Genomic DNA, 14,549 nt, shown 5'->3' with positions numbered 1-14,549 from the left:
TTAAGGAAAGTCCACACCAGCTGGCGGGAGGGTGGGGTGGGCCTGGGTCCAGACCAGGCTCGCTGCTCTCTGGGCCTCAGTTTCCCCACCTGCCAGCGGGCTCGGCCCTGTCTTCCTCACAGGCTGGTGTGGCCGTTAGGGTGAGTGGAGTTATTGTTAGTAGGCGCAGCCTCATTCCCACCACGATCTGTTCCGCGTGGTCTCGCCAAGCCTCCCACAGTGCCGTGGGTCCCGCCAAGCCTCCCGTGGCTGCTGTGGGTCCCGCCAAGCCTCCTGCAGCCGCCATGCTCTCCGCAAGCCTCCTGCAGCGCCCGCCTGCCAATGTGAGGCCGGCACCAGGCTGCAGCCTCCCCAACCCCAGCCCACTTTGCTGTGTCTCTGGCGGACCCGCCCTGTGCGCTGTAGGATGCTTAAAGGCATCCCTGGCCTCCACCCACCCCTTGCCAGCAGCACCTACCCTCCCTCCTCCCAGTCAGACAACAGCCAGAAATGTCTCCAGACTCTGCTCAGCCTCCCCAGGTAGCCACCCTCGAGACACGACTTCAGAGTCACTGCGTCTCCCAGCAGCCTGACAGAGACTCCCAGGGCGTGGGTGGGTGGCGGGTTAGAGACCCTGGCCCATCTCTGGGACCCTGGCGCCGCTCTCTCCTCCTGTGGATCCCTCCACACTAGCAGTGTTCTCAGTGGGCAGATGCCTGGGCACCCCTTGGGCCCTGCCCAGCATTGCCGTGGCACAGGCTCTCGAACCCGCATGGCTTTCCCAGGCCTGGTGATTCTGCTCTCCAGGGACGGTTGGCACCTTCCTCGGGGGTGGGCCCCATGCACCAGAACACACAGACCCACCTTTCTGGCTTCCTTCCTTCCTTCCTTCCCTTCCTTCCCTTCCTTCCTTCCTCCCTTCCTTCCCTTCCTTCCCTTCCTTCCATCCCTTCCTTCCCTTCCTTCCTTCTTTTCCTTCCTTCCCTTCCTTCCTTCCTTTCCTTCCCTTCCCTTTCTTCTTCTCTCTCTCTCCCTCCCTCCCTCCCTCCCTCTCTCTCTCTCCTTTCTCTTTCTTTTTTTTTTTTAGACGGAGTCTCGCTCTGTCGCCCAGGCTGGAGTGAGTGGCGCCATCTCTGCTCACTGCAAGCTCCGCCTCCCGTGTTCACGCCATTCTCCTGCTTCATCCTGCCTCAGCCTCCCATGTAGCTGGGACTACAGGCGCCGCCATTACGCCCGGCTAATTTTGTTTTGTATTTTTTAGTAGAGACGGGATTTCGCAGTGTCAGGATGGCCTTGTTCTCCTGACCGCGTGATCCGCCCGCCTCGGCCTCCCAAAGTGCTGGGATTACAGGCGTGAGCCACCGCGCCCGGCCTCTGGCGTTTTTTCTACCTCCCTTTTCATTGCCTGACGAGCTGGTGGTTTCATGAGTTAATGATACATCTTGCAAGGTGTACACGTAAAGAAAAAAACCTAAAAATGTGGAAAAGCACGCCAAAGCCTTATTTAAATAGCAACTATTAAACTATTCAAAAAGAAGACTGTTGCTTTATTTAACACCTTTGTTTTTTAAGAGTGAACACCATGTTAAAGACTTTTTATAACTAATTCTTGAGGAAACCTGTAACACGTTGGAACCAGGTCAAAGGAGAACCCCAGGAACAGACTCGTAGGCTGGGAGTGTTGAAATGAGTGTGCCAGCAGAGCCAGGCTGGGTTTTGGGGTTCCTTTGCCGGCAGGGGTCCTGAGTGTCTCAGATGACAGCGATGTGCCCTGCTATCAGCTGTCCACCCAGCTTTCCCAAGATGTGGGGCCCCCATGGAGTCAGACAGCCCAGGTGTGCTGTGGAAAGACAAGGTGGAATTTTGCACTTGAGCACAAATGTTCCCCTACAATCTCCCCAGTTTCTGTCAGCCCTAGCCCTGTGGCACCATCAGTTTCCGTCAGACCCAACCCTGTGGCACCATCAGTTTCAGTCAGCCCTAGCCCTGTGGCACCATCAGTTTCGGTCAGCCCTAGCCCTGTGGCACCATCAGTTTCGGTCAGCCCTAGCCCTGTGGCACCATCAGGTTCGGTCAGCCCTAGCCCTGTGGCACCATGGGTACAGCCCAGAGCATCACCCCCACAGAGCCTTGGGGACGGCCCTGCTGGACGCCGCTGGGGGGTCTCGGGGGAGGAGGGGCTTCCAGAAGCCTGGCAGTTGCTGTCTGGAGACCGGGAAGCCACGCCCAGGAAACTACCTTCGGCTGAGTTCAGAGATGGGGTCCGTGCATTGTGAATGAATTCCTCTCTCTCTCCTCCTCCTCTTGCCTACATCCACATAACATAAAATTCACCATTTTAGCCATTTTTAAGTGCACGGTTCTGTGGCATTAGGTACATTTGTGTTGTGCAGCCACCGCCACCCTCCGCCTTCAGAACTTTCTCATCTTCCCAAACCGAAGCTCTGTGCTCATTAAACGCTAGCTCCCCGTTGCTCTCCCCCAGCCCCGGCAGCCCCATTCCACTTTGTGTCTCGACTTGAAGTGTGGCTGCTCTGGGGACCAGTGCGAGTGGAGGGCTGCTGGGTTTGCCTGCGTCTGGCTTATTTCACTCAGCAGAGCGTCCTCCGGTTTTGTTCGTTTTGCAGCAAGTGTCAGCATTTTTCTCATTTTTAAGGCTGAATAAAATACTGTGTGGATAAGCCATGTTTTGTGTATCTGTTCACCCACTGATGGACCTATGAGCATGAGTGTGCACTTAGCACCTTTTATTTTTATTTTATTTATTTTTTGGAGACAGAGGCTCACTCTATCCCCCAGGTTGGAATGCAGTGGCTTGATCTCGGCTCACTGCAAACTCTACCTCTCAGGTTCAAGAGATTCTCCTGCCTCAGCCTCCCAAGTAGCTGGGATTACAGGTGCCTGTCGCCACGCCAGGCTAATGTTTGTATTTTTAGTAGAGATGGGGTTTCACTATGTTGGCCAGGCTGGCCGCAAACTCCTGACCTCAGGTGATCCACCTGCCTCGGCCTCCCAAAGTACCAGGATTGCAGGCGTGAGCCACCACGCCTGGCCCCAGCCAACTTTTATTATTATTATTATTTTTGGAGACAGGGTCTTGCTCCATCACCCAGGCTGGAACGCAGTGGCACAATCACAGCTCACTGCAGCCTCAACTTCCCTGACTCCAGTCGATCGTCCCACCTCAGCATCCCAAGCAGCTGGAACCACAGGTGCACACCACCACGCCCAGCTCTCCCTGTGTTGCCCAGGCTGGCCTTGAACTCCTGGGCTCAAGTGATCCTGTCACCATGGCTTCCCAGAGTGTTGGGATTACAGGCATGAACCACGGTGCCCAACCAGTTAGCACCGTCTAACATCCACGGCCAGCTGTAAAATCTCTGAGAGCCAGGAGGCAGCCCTGCCCAGGGAACTGGAGTGGAGAACCCGGAAGGGATACAGGACTAGGTGGGCAGTGCGGGCCGCCCCTTGGGCTGCACAGTCCTGCAGGACCAAGGTTCCTAGGCCCTCTGGATTCTGTCAAGTTTCTGTCACTTCCTTGCAGAGTGGAGGCCGGGGGAGGCTGTCATGTGGGATGTGGGGGCCCAGGCCCAGGCACAGCAGGCAGGCCCATCCCCTTCCCGCCCAGCGGCTTCTGGTGCCACTTCCCAGGCCTTTTGTCAGGCGGATGTTGGGACCCGAGACGGTCGGGAGTCCGGGAGTTTGTGGGTGGTTGGCCTGTTCTCCAGCTCCAGCAGAGGGGATGGTGGGGTCTGCACGTTGCTGTCGTTGCAGACAGGCCCGGATGCCCTCCGCACCCTGTGGGGCAGCTCTGCGGCATCTTGGTGCAGGAGCTGTGGGAGCCCCGTGGTCTGGAGTAAGATGCACCATGGGATGGAGGCTCCTCGGCCGCAGAGTGAGTGCTGGTGGCAGAGCCTGCTCATCCATTCACCCATGTGCTGGCTCCTTCTTCCATGAGCTGTGCGGCCACAGCTGCTGACTCTGCTTCGGCCAGGTCAGCTCCAGGCTTGGGTGGCAGTCCTGCCACGGGCTGGGGCAGAGGGGCTGGGACGTGGGCGGGAATGAGAGGGAACCTGCCTGGGAAGGCTGGGGAGGAGCGTCCAGGCCCTGCGGTCATTTGCGGAGGGAGCGTCAGGGCCTGCTTGGGTGGATTCTGAGCCTGGAGGCCTCTGTGCAGGTCAGCACAGGACAGCCTGGGGCAGGAGACCCCCAGGCGCACACAGGCTCCTGGTCCTGGTGCTTGGTGCCTGCCGCCTGGGACCTTGCTAGAAGGCAGGACGTGCTGTCAGTGCCGCATCAGACCCGGCTCCCAAAGCCCACCCACCTTAGATCCTGATGCTGGCCCACGAGGAGCTCCCATTTCTGAGTCTGGATTTTCTGAAGCCCCAGGCAGTTCTTGTGCCACCCCCAGGGTGACCCAGGCCCTCACTACTGTTCTGGGGCCCGACAAACCACTCTGCTGCTAGGTTGGAGCCCTGCGGGCAGCTGAAAGCCAAGAGGACGCAGCAGGCCCACAGCACCTCTCCTCGGCGCCCTCGTGCCCTGGAAGCAGGGGCTCTGGCCGGCTGGGGCTGCGTGTGGGAGCCTGTATGTGTCCGTGTGTGCATTTATGAGTGTGTGACCCTGTGTCTGAGTGTGTGTGGGAGCGTGTCTGTGTATGAGTGTGTAGCCCTGTGTTTGAGTGTGGGAGCTTGTGTCTGTGTGTGTGTGGCCCTGTGTCTGAGTGTGTGTGTGGGAGCGTGCGTGTCGGTGTATGAGTGTGTGGCCCTGTGTCTGAGTGTGTGTGGGAGTGTATAGTGTCTGTGTATTTATGAGTGTGTAGCCCTGTGTCTGAGTGTGTGTGGGAGTGTATAGTGTCTGTGTATTTATGAGTGTGTAGCCCTGTGTTTTGAGTGTGGGTGAGCACGCACGTGTGTGCACGCATCCGAGTGTGCATGTGCCTGAGTGTGCGAGTTGCCGCATGTGCGTGTGCACGTGAACATGCGCGTCTGTGTGTTCATGTCTGAGTGTGCACCTGCCCGTGCGCCACAACCTCAGGACCCGGCCGCGGTGGTCATTCCCGGTCGGGCCGACAGAGGGCGCCGTCGGACAGGCCTGTGCCCGCTCTCCGCGCTCCCAGCACAGCCGTCTCCTGCCCGGGACCCCGCGTGGGGAGGCGCCCGCGTGGGGAGGCGCCGGCCGCTCTGCTGGCAGAGGAGGGACGGCTTGGAAGGGAGACCTAGGAGGTGGAGGAACAGCCTGGGGGACGGCAGGGGGCAAAGTGACGTCCAGTTTGGGATGGGAGGAGGGAGAGGGTGAGGCCCACGAGCGGGACGTGGCGGGGGACAGGCGTGGGCACTGGATCCTCGCAGGACTGCTGGGGGTGCCGCAGGGGCCGGATGCACCGAGGGCGAGAATTTCACCGTCGCCTCCGTCCCCAGCCTGGGTGCCCGGCGTGTCCTTCCCCTGGGTGCCCGGCGTGTCCTGCCTCCCCCTTAAAGGACAAGGGGCAGAATCCTGGCCCAGGGCAGAGCTACAGGCCGTCCTCGCCGCCCTCCCCATGCCCAGCTCGCCCGCGTGCCCTTCCCCTCACAGAGCACAGGCTCAGCAGGGCCGGGCAGGGCTGCAGTGTGGACAGACGGCTCGGGTGGGAGTTCCGTGGCGGGGGCTGCAGTCCCGGCCCCATCCAGGACGATCAGCGTCTAAGGAGCGGCTCCGGGTCCGCGGCGCTGGGGAGGCTGGCGAGGCACAGGGCTGTGGGTGCAGCACCGGCTCCGGACCACGGGCTGGGGCGGGGTCACGCGCGGGCGGGGCCGGCTCTGGTGGTCCCGGAGCCGCAGTGCCACCCCCAGCTCTGCGCTTGCTCTTTCCCACCGGACTTTGCACGAAGATTTCGAGTCCCTGTGACGGGAAGTCCTGTTGGAAATGTTGACTATTGTGATGACCGGTCTGGAGAACTGGGAAACACAGAGGCCTGTCGAGGGGAGAACGAGTTTCCCGGCGGGCTGCAGTGGAGCCGCGACTGCCCCTGCCGGCCTCGCAGCCCACAAGCCCCAGAGGCCTCACCCTGGTCACTTCCCCGGTTCTCCCCAAGCCCACTGCCCTGAGTCCTCCCACCCCACCCCCTGCACGTCCCTCCAGGGCTGGGGCTGTGCCTGCCCTCCTGCCCTCCTGCCCTAGCTCCCTGACCCCCAGGTCCTGTCCCCAGGCTCCTACAGCCCCACGCCGGCCTCCCCAGGGCTCTCCTACTCACATCCCCTCCTGGTCACTGTAAGCCGCCTTGCCCTGCCCTTCCCTTCCCCTCCCCTCCCCTCCCCCTCCCCACTCCCCTCCCCTCCCCTCCCCTTCTCTTCCCTTCCCTGATGGGGTCTCCCTCTGTCTCCCAGGCAGAGTGCAGTGGCGCGATCTCGATCTCGGCTCACTGCCAGCTCCACCTCCCGGGTTCACACCTTTCTCCTGCCTCAGCCTCCCGAGTAGCTGGGACTACAGGTGCCCACCACCAAGCATGGCTAATTTTTTTTATTTTTAGTAGAGACGGGGTTTCACCGCGTTAGCCAGGATGGTCACAATCTCCTGACCTCATGATCCGCCCACCTCAGCCTCCCAAAGTGCTGGGATTACAGGCGTGGGCCACTGCACCCGGCCTTTCCGTCTTTTCTTTAAATCAGGATCTTTAATGGCAGCTTAATAGCCATCATTAGTATGTTAATAACCCCTCCTCCGCTCTGGGCTGTCTGTCCTCCCATTTCTGGGCCATTGTCCTTCATTTGTGGGACAGCAATACCTGGAGGTCTCCGCTTGCCCCCTTGGGGACCCTGGACATTCATCCCCCTGGATGGGGACACCGAGCTGGGACGATGCCTGGGGATGCCCTCTTGGGAAGACCTCTCAGGAGCCCTCCAGCCGCGGTCTGCCTGTCGGCAGTGGGTACCGCCGGGCTGCCCGGCCCCTCCCCTCCACCGGGTCCTGCCAAGTCGGTCAGAAGGAAAGATGGGCAGCGGTTGGAAATACACTTTTGACGGGAATTTACTTTATTGTGTTTAATTGAAAAGCGTGGAAGTCGAGGCATGAATATTCAGTGTTGCCGGCTGCTGGCTTGGAGCTGACGCATCCAGCTGGATTCTAACGCATCCAGCACGGGGCCTGTCCGAGGGGGAGCGGCGGTGGGGAAGCTATTAATTGAAATAGCTTCATTAATTAGTAATTAACAGCAGGGTAATGACTATGTCACGCATCGTATTTCAGTGGATGCCCTTCATGTGTTATGAGGCCTTTAATTAAAGGACGTGCATTTTAATTAAAGGCGTGCTTGGCCCTTTGGCCTTTGCAATACAAAAGACGCTCCCAACTTTCAAAGAAGCTGACAGGGAGGCTGTGCTCATGCAAAGGAGTGGGGGCTGCCGGGGCCGTCCACCCTCAGGGCACCCCTCGCCTTCCAGACCAGCTCTGGCTGGTCCTCCTTGGAGTCCATTGGACAACCTGGTGGCCGTGTGGGGTACAGGAGGGGCCCTGGGCCAGAGAGCCATGGATGGGGAGGCCAAGGCCCCTGTGACCCCCCCTTGGGGTCCAAACACTCTTCTCTGCCCCCGCTCCCCCGCCAACTTATCTATCTGCTGGTTGGAAGTATAATGTCTGAGGGGCACCCAGGGACACTTGTCTCCTACATTGGTTTGCAGAAATTCTAGGGTCTTCCCATCTCAGCACTGCCTGGGCACCTTTGTGCCCATCATGGGAGGGTGCCCTGCTAAGGCTGTTTTAAAACTGGCGCCCACATTCTTTCCCTCAAGAGATGGAGCCTGTGTCCCCTCCCCTTGAATCTGGGGGTGGGGGCTTGTGACTGCTTCTGAAGTTAAATGTGACTTCTGCAGCTTCTGCCTATATCTCCTGGGCACTCACTCTCAGGACCTGGCCACCATGTTGTGAGGAAGCTGAATCACGCCACACAGGAGCCACCGGGAGAGGCCGGACATGCACCTAGGGTGGGGGTGGGGGTGTCTGAGCTGGTTGGAGGAGGGAAGGCTGTTGACTAAGAGAACAGTCCCAGGATCCCTGGTGGCAGAAGGGGGCTGGCAGGGAGTGCTGGGCAGGGAATGCCTGCGTGCTGGCCCGAGTGCCAGTGCCAGCCAGCTGCTGCCCGGAGAGCCCTAGCCCTCTGTGGCTATCTGGCCTCTGCTCATGGCTGTTTGTTGCTCAGAGAGAATCTGACCAGCACTGACTTCACCTCCACCCCACCCCTGAGGTGGGCAGCTGGACCTCAGAGTTGCTTCAGGAAAAAGTCCTCAGCCAATGGTGTCTGTGCCAAGGACAAACCTGAGAGGCCACTAAAAATGCCAGAGACATGCGGGATAAAATACAGCCTGTCCCATTAAATTATTGAATGCCTTTAACATTAATTACCATCCTCCAAACCTGCAGTAGCTCACATCTTCCCTCTTTCCTCTGGCTTGGAGAACCTTCAGCTAGAACTCAGGCTGGAAATGTATTTTACTGTTTTCCCTGTGCCCCTGTGATGCGGGGGTCTTGGGGGCACGCTCCCACCCCAGCACAGGAGCCGCAGGACTGCCTCTGGTGCCCCAGACCCACCCACATCTGCCCCCAGCCTTCCCCCAGCAGGCACAGGACTGCCTCTGGTGCCCCAGACCCACCTACACCAGCCCCACACCCATACCTCCCCCCAACCTTCCCCCAGCAGGGAGGCTCTGGGTCTTTCTGCCCCCTTCACTCCTTGCCATCTATTTTTAGAGCTGCCTATAGGAACGTTTTCTGTGAACAGAATCCGGAACTCTCACACAGACAGGCTGGTGCTGGGGTGGATCTGACGGTGTGGTGTGAGTTAACCTCCGCTGCCCTAGCAGGGCCCTGTGACAGGGCAGCCTAAACAATAAGAATGAGTTTTCTCAGCAGGGCACAGTGGCTAGAATCCCAGCACTTTGGGAGGCCAAGGCAGGAGCATTGCTTGAACCCAGGAGTTTGAGACTAGCCTGGGCAACATGGCAAGACCCCGTCTCTACAAAAAAGAAGAAGAAATATTAGGCAGGTGTGGGTGTGCGAGCCTGTAGTCCCAGCTACTCCAGAGGCCGAGGTGGAAGGATGGCTTAAACCCAGGAGGTCAAGGCTGCCATGAGCTATGGTTGTTTCACTGCACTCCAGCCTGGGCGACACAGCAAGACCCTGTCTCAAAAAGCAAAAACAAACAAAAGAAATGAGCTCTCTCCCAGTGTGCCCGCCTTACCTCTTTAAAGACCCTAACTCCGAATGAGGCTGCACCTGAGGTGGGAGTTAGGGCTTCTGCACAGGAACGGGAGGGACACGGTTCGGCCCAGCACAGCAAGGCTTCATTCCTGCCTGTCCTGGACCCAGGGCCTGCCAAGCAGTGAGGCTGCCCGAGAGCGTACAACAGCCTGGCGTTGCCCTGGCGTTGCCCCGACCTCCTTGGGGACTGAGGGGTTGTGGCAACAGACGGCTCACAGCTGAGCCCCTCTCCTGGGTCTCACGCTGGCAAGTTGACACTGATCAGCACGGGGGATCAACCCCGAAGCCGCGGAGGCTCCAGAGCACCTGTGGGCCGCAGAAGCTTCTGTCAGGGCCGCATCGCACCCTAACTTCTCCCCCGCCCTGCCTTGCCCCCCCGCCCCGCCTTGCCCCCCCGCCCCAGAACTCTCCCTTGGCAAATCTCCATCTCCATCAAGTTTGTGGGGGCCCGGCCTAAGGCAAGACCCCAAGCCCCTTGCTGGGAGGGCTCCCAGCAGACCCTCCATATTAATAAGGAAAGAAACACTAAACCAGGTTGAGAGGACCACAGCAGATGACATGTTCAGCCACAATCCCACAGGACTCAGTCCAGCCAGGAGGAAGCTGGGGACAGATGGAGCCCTGGGGATGGGTCCAGGCAGGCGGTGCTGCCACAGGGGACGCGGCTCTGTGGTGAGCGGGGTGACACAAGCTCCAGAGCCGGGAAAGCTGGGCTTGGAGTGTCTGTCAGCCCCACAGAACCCGCCCGAGGCGTGGAGATGCCAGCTGCGCTGTTCCAATGGCTGTGCCCTGTGTGCAACGGGACGCTGTGCCTGCAACATGCACTGTTATTACGTGTCATCGTAAACAAAATAGAAACCCCCACCAGATGCCGCGCGCACTAGAATGGCTGGAACTGTGATCCACGGGAGGATCAGGAGGGGCTGAGGCCGTAGAGGGTCCCGAGAGCCCGCCTGGTGTCGGGGAGCTGCTGATACCCCTGTGAAGGCGGAGCACGTGGACGTGGCCCCGAACCGTCCCCACCACCCTGCTGGGGCGGCCAGTCCCTGAGAGGGTACGAGGCCAGGGTGGGGTCTCACAGCTCCCGTGGGCTGTCTCCCCTCCTGGTGCACTTCCTTTTTCTGGTTTCAGGATGTCACCTTGATGGACGTCACAGAAACCGCATACCGTTGTCTGAGAAGGTGAAACACACAAGTGAACGGAGGGAAGAAATGCTGCCCGGTCATCCTCTGGGGTTTGGTCAGTATCCTTCGAGATGCTGGATGTCTGTGCACCGTGGTCCCCCTGTGCCCCCTGCTGGGAAGCGTTCTCCTGCCGGGTCGTAGGGTCTCTTGTCCAGGGCAGCGGCTGTCCCACCCCCCTCTCCCTCTGCTGAGACACCCCTGCTCAGCAACCCCCTCCCTGGGCCTCACCAGGGACACACACCAGGGGGCTGTGAGCCCCAGAGGCCAAGAAAACTGCTCCCTGCTTCCAACCCCGGACACCACCTCAACTGTCCCAGGTGGCTGAGAGTGGGATCTGGGATTGGCTACTTCCTTTGGGCATCTCCCTGCCATTTATACCCAGGCCGTCCTCCTTCCTTCCTCCCCTAGAGCCAGGATAGTGCCCAGGCAAGGATGAGAGGATTGCTCACCTGAGTAAGGCCCAGAGCCTTTCCTGAAGCTCATTTGGGCAACTGGGGGCTGGAGTTCCCCCTGCTCAGCCCAGGAAGACTCAGCCTCCACCCCCTCCATGGTCTCTGAGTCTCGGTTCTGCTTCTGCAGCTCCTCCTGTCCCCAAGCGTCCTCTGTTCCCTCGGCCTGAGCCAGCGTGGGGAAGCTGGAGACAAGCCCTGAGCAGCCAGGCCCCTCCTCTTCAGGGCACGAGCTGGGCACGGGCAGCACTTCCTCACCCCATTGTCCTGGGGGGCGGAGCTTGGTGGATGACGGTGCCACCCAGGGACGGGGGGACCCTCGGAGGCCGGGGTGTTTCCTGTGGACACTCAGTCACCTTTGGGATTTCTCACAGGGCCCGAGGGGTTTTCAGGGAAGGAGCTGCCTCCGCCCTTTAGGCTGTTTATGTGCTCCCTGCGCCCCCATTTTTTCCCCCAAATAGACAACCTGGACGCAGGCTAGGGAAGGCACCACGTGACCGACCGCTGCCCCCACGCTGCCCCCAGGACAACCTGTCTCTGTGTTTCTGCCAGCATCCCATGGAGAAGATGGTTTTAGGAGGGACTTTCCAGGACATTCCCTTGCTAAGCCAAGGGAACTCAAGGATCCCCAGTCACGTACCCAGTTTTCAAACATTTTCCATTTCCATGTTTAATTGGAGGAAATGATTTTACCAACATTAATTTTTTTATGTGGAAAACTTAGAATAAGGCTTGGCCACTGTCAAAATTTGCCAATCATCATGTCCCATCTCTCTTGGGCACCTGCATTTTCCTGGCCAGGTTTGAAGCTCTAGCTGACGTCAAGTGGAGGTTGTTCTCCCATCGGCCTTTAGTGGGTAACAAACATGACCCTGAGCTCAACAGCACTGCACAGGCCCCAGGCAAAAGCAGTCGAAAACCTGGATCACAAGTGTTTGGGGCCCAAACAGCTGAGCCAGGGCCTCCCAATAAGAGCTGAGAACACATACTGGCTCCTGTGCCTGACCAGAGCTCGGTGCCCTGGCTGGTCCTCCCCTCATCGAGCGAGGGCCAAGGACGCGACTCTGTCTGGCTGGGCCCTCTCTGCCCCCTCTGCCAGGAAGGCTGAGGTGACAGCAGTTCTGCCCATAATGGAGCTTTCTGTGCCTCCCACTGCAATACAAAGCTCGTGATGGTCTTGGATTTTCCATATAGATCAGTCCATACGGAGTAGTGACCATGGACAGCAAGCAGCTCAGGCCCGCCCTGTCCCTGGGCAAGTTGGGGCCTGGGAGAGGACAGACAGATGCTCAACACTGCAGCATGGAGAGCCCCTCAGCGTGGCTCAGGCTGCTCCAGCTCCTTCATTAGCGTCCCTGCCTGCGGTGCAGACCCACTCTGGGCCACAGGCTCCTGTCCCCAGTCATCTCCAGGATTGCCCTAATTGGCGGCTTCTCGGCAGCTCTCAGAGAGAAGAGTGAGGGGCAGCGGCCATCCCCCCGTGGGCGGAGAGCTGCCGTCTCAGCCAGTGTGCAGGGGACCCTGCAGGGGAGGCGAGGAGACAGGACTGCCTGCCAGCCCTGCCCAACCCCGCTGGCTGGACGCTGTCTAGAGCTGGCAAGGAAACTTGGTTTGTTTGCAGAAAAACGAAGAGAGGAGAATAGCCTCTGAACGAATGCAGCCCACAGTTGCCAGATCTGACTGGGTCCTTTCATTCCAGCGGCCCCAGGCAGGGACAGGGGCTTCCCTGCCAGTTCTGGTCTGAGCCCCACGGGCGAGGGTCCTGCAGTCCTAACCCTGCAACTCAGGCTCAAGTGCACCCCCCATCGCTGCCCAGCCCGGCAGCGGTGCCTGCTCAGGGGGAGGCCCTCTCTGCACTCAAACCATGGGTGTCTGTCCCGGACAAAATCAGTCCCATCTTCCTTTGCTCACCAGCACCATTCAAAGGGGGTTGAAGTATAAATGTTTTCCTAAGTTTTAGCTGACATTCAATTTTAATGACTTTTTAAACAAAGTAGCTGTTAAACGTGCAATGTTTTACGGTTTCCTGATGTCTGACAGGTGTTTTTGCCCATGTGGGAAGCAGATGCTAATCGCATTCTCCCTAATAGCTCATAAATAATAAGCACTGCGCGTTCCCTTTGTGCGTCGTGCTGCCAGTGGCCAATTTGCTCTTCAGAAGTGGCCAGGCTGCCTGTCAATCAGCTCTCGCCGGAGGCACTTTTTGGTGATTAGAAGCCCCTTGGAGAGCGAGAACTCCAAATTAGTTTTAAATAAAAAATAAGAATATTCATGCTGCTGAACATCTAAAGGTAAAGGAGACAACACAGTCCAAACCTGCGGCCTGGGTCCGGCGTCGCTGGTGGAGGGGCCGCGCGCCCAGACCCCCCGGGGCCCCCGGGGACGGGGTGCAGACGGCACCGCACAGCGCGGCACGGGGCGCACAGAGAGGCAGGGGCGGGGGTGACCGGCGCGGAGCCGCTCGGCGGGAGGGGCTCAGCAGCCTCCTGTCGCTGAAACGCGGGTCACACGAGAGCTCGGCTGCGTTCCGGGACCGGCGTAATTGGCAGGCTCCAGGCAAGAGCGCTCATGCTGACTGGCGCCTTTGCCGGGACTTGAAAGCAGGGGAGGGGACGTGCCTGTCTCCTTGAGAGGAGAACAAATGTTGCCTTTGAAGAAGTTTGCGATGAGCGGGGCCGGTGTCAGAGGAGACGGCTTCTGGAGTGGCGGGCGGTGGCGGCGGGTGGCGGCGGGTGGCTGGCCCTGCCCCTCCCCCGTCCCCCTCCCCCCTTTCCGCCCTTTCCCCCTCCCCCCAGCAACCTCCGTGGGTCTCTCCTCTGGGGCAGGCTCAGCTGGGCGGGCGCCGCTGCCACCCCCGTCCTCAAAGTCCCTTCGTGCTGTTGTCCCTTCTGTGCATCAGGATGGGGCCGTGTGCACCCTTCTGGGGTTCCTACGGGGCTCCCCTCGGCCCCAGGCTCTGTCCATGGTGCTGGGAAGTCCCGCCATCTTCCCAGGTTCGGAAAACTGCATGAATCCGCTCATGCAGTGGGAAAGTGGGACTCTGGGCTAGGGGAAGCCAGGCGCGGTGTCCTCAGGGCAGAGAGGCCATGAAGAGCTGGGGAGGGCAGGCGGGGCTTCGGGACCAGTATGGGCAAAGGCTGGGTGGGTTTGGGGGCGGCGGTTTAACGTCTCTTTGTGAGAATCCAGGACAGGCGAGGGCTCCAAGGGTGAGTTGGCTGCACCGAACCCTCTGGAATCTTCTGACCCTCAGTGTGCTCCTTCCGATGCTGAGGGTGACCCACCCTGAGGCCTCGGGGCTGTCTGTCTCCTCGCCAGCGTGAAGCCTGTGGACCGTGGGTGCAGGTGTGAGGCCTCAGGGTCCAGTGGGCCAGGGAGCGGCCACACCAAGACCTGCTGGGGAGCAGTAAGCAGGCCCTTGGTGGGACAGAGACTGGGGGACCAGGACTCCACTTGGGCTGGGGACAGCAGAGGGCCCTGGGCATCAGGAGAAGGGGACAAGCTGAGAGAGGGGCAGCAGGAGGCAGCAGGAGCAGGCCGGGCCTGTCTGAGGCTGGTGAGGCCTTGAGTGCAGGGACCCTGGAAGGCAACCAGCAGTGCCCAGCTCTGGCCTCCTCCAGAAGGGCCCCAACAGCAGAGATGCCCCAACCCCTCCCCACCTCTCTCCACTTCCTCCCAGAGGTTTCCTTCCAGTGACCACAGCTGCCAG

The 14,549-nt window shown here is 59.7% G+C and overlaps 2 long non-coding RNA genes across 3 annotated transcripts; both read right to left on the bottom strand.

Moving 5' to 3' along the window:
• Positions 1 to 5,239: 5,239 nt before the first annotated feature.
• LOC105470509 (uncharacterized) lies at positions 5,240 to 8,526 on the bottom strand. Its single transcript, XR_980551.3, has 3 exons — positions 8,356 to 8,526; positions 7,855 to 7,932; positions 5,240 to 7,130 (listed from the first exon to the last, which is right to left on the bottom strand). It is a non-coding gene; the product is annotated as an uncharacterized lncRNA (long non-coding RNA).
• Positions 8,527 to 9,616: 1,090 nt separating this feature from the next.
• On the bottom strand, positions 9,617 to 13,573 carry LOC112424726 (uncharacterized). 2 transcript variants are annotated; one of them, XR_011614286.1, is made up of 3 exons: positions 10,844 to 13,573; positions 10,290 to 10,521; positions 9,617 to 10,022 (listed from the first exon to the last, which is right to left on the bottom strand). It is a non-coding gene; the product is annotated as an uncharacterized lncRNA (long non-coding RNA). The 2 variants fall into 2 exon arrangements; XR_011614285.1 differs by having other exon boundaries at positions 10,290 to 10,383.
• Between the last annotated feature and the right edge of the window lie 976 nt (positions 13,574 to 14,549).

This window comes from Macaca nemestrina, chromosome 15, assembly GCF_043159975.1.
Source record: "Macaca nemestrina isolate mMacNem1 chromosome 15, mMacNem.hap1, whole genome shotgun sequence".
Taxonomy (NCBI): Eukaryota; Metazoa; Chordata; class Mammalia; order Primates; family Cercopithecidae; genus Macaca; species Macaca nemestrina.
Note: the sequence above shows the minus strand (reverse complement) of the source record. Positions and strands in the feature narration are given on the sequence as shown.